This window comes from Octodon degus, unplaced genomic scaffold, assembly GCF_000260255.1.
Source record: "Octodon degus isolate 3935 unplaced genomic scaffold, OctDeg1.0 scaffold00192, whole genome shotgun sequence".
NCBI classification, from domain to species: domain Eukaryota; kingdom Metazoa; phylum Chordata; class Mammalia; order Rodentia; family Octodontidae; genus Octodon; species Octodon degus.
This window is the reverse complement of record NW_004524768.1, coordinates 4114541-4115923: the sequence shown is the minus strand read 5'-3', so window position 1 is coordinate 4115923 and position 1383 is coordinate 4114541.

Below are 1383 nucleotides of genomic sequence, written 5' to 3'. Positions count from 1 at the left end.
TTTTTTTTTTTTTTTTTTTTTTTTTTTTATTAAATCCACATGCTTGCCAGAAGCAAGCAGAAGTCATAATAAAATACTGAATGAGAGAAACACTCCAAGTTCAATTACACAAATTTTAGTTGTAGTGAAACCACAAGTTGCCATTTGCATGATGAAGAAATGTGTAGGGAGGTAGAACTCTGTCAAGGTTGGTATGACATTGAAGACCTATGTATGACATTTTTGTGAAGTATCTGCAGCTTGGTGTGTAACTGTAAGGCTTGGAATCACTCTCACAGGAGACCAGGGAGTGTTTCTAACTTAGTTGCTCAGTAGTCTAATTGTCAGCATTGATACTGCTAACCTTGTCAGCTGGATGATTTAGAATGACAGGGACACTTTAAAAAAAAAAATCATTTTATTTTGAAGAACAAAAACAGAAGCAAAAACAAATAGAAAAAAAGATCAAAACATGGTAACATACCACAATGTGCATGTTACAGATTTTCAAAACAGGAATAGCTAAGTAACAATGGTTGTTATCTATTTTTATCATCAAATCTGTTGCTCTGGTAAACAGTTATGGTTGTTCAACATTGGGGAAATAGCTGAATATTGACCTTTGCTTTCAAAAAATCTTAATTTTTTCCTTGTCTTTTTGATTTTAATTTATTTTTCTTTTTATGTATTTAGCTACATATATGTGTATGTGTGTATATACACACACACACATATATTATAAATTTTAATGAAAAATAGCAATGAGACAGTTCCAAAACAGGTTAGGAAGAGAGTTACAATAATTAATACATTGCATATGTTTGTCTTTGTATTATTCAGAGTACAAGATGCAGACATAATATCTTGTCTAAACAGTATTAGTACAAATCTTTCTTCTCATTCAACTAAGAGAAAATAGCTGTATATCTACCTTATTTTGTATATCCATATATATAATGGTCCTCCATTCATATCCCCCTTTTTTGTTTTGTTTTGTCAGTAATGGGTGTTCCACTGTCATTCAAGTATTATAGGTGCATTGAATTCAGCAAAATAACACAATTTAGTTCAATAGTCCATAGTAGTAGTGGGTCCTGCTACAATGTTGTATATGATTAGATTTCTAAATTTCTAAAATGTGTATTTTTTCACATTCCAAGGGACTTAAAGTTTAGATTATCTATGATTGTTGGAAAATACCTGTTCCATGTTATGTCTAAGGTGTTTGATATTAAGACAGATAGTGATGTTAAGCTCAACTGCTTATGTTATAGGGTAGTAATACCATTAAGCTTCTCTTCTGGAGGGTTGACAACTTAAGTTTGCACACCAAAAAGTTAGAGAAAAAGAAAGGCTACAAGGATAGCCAATATTTTGGCTCTAGCTTTTCAAGATCAGTGAGGA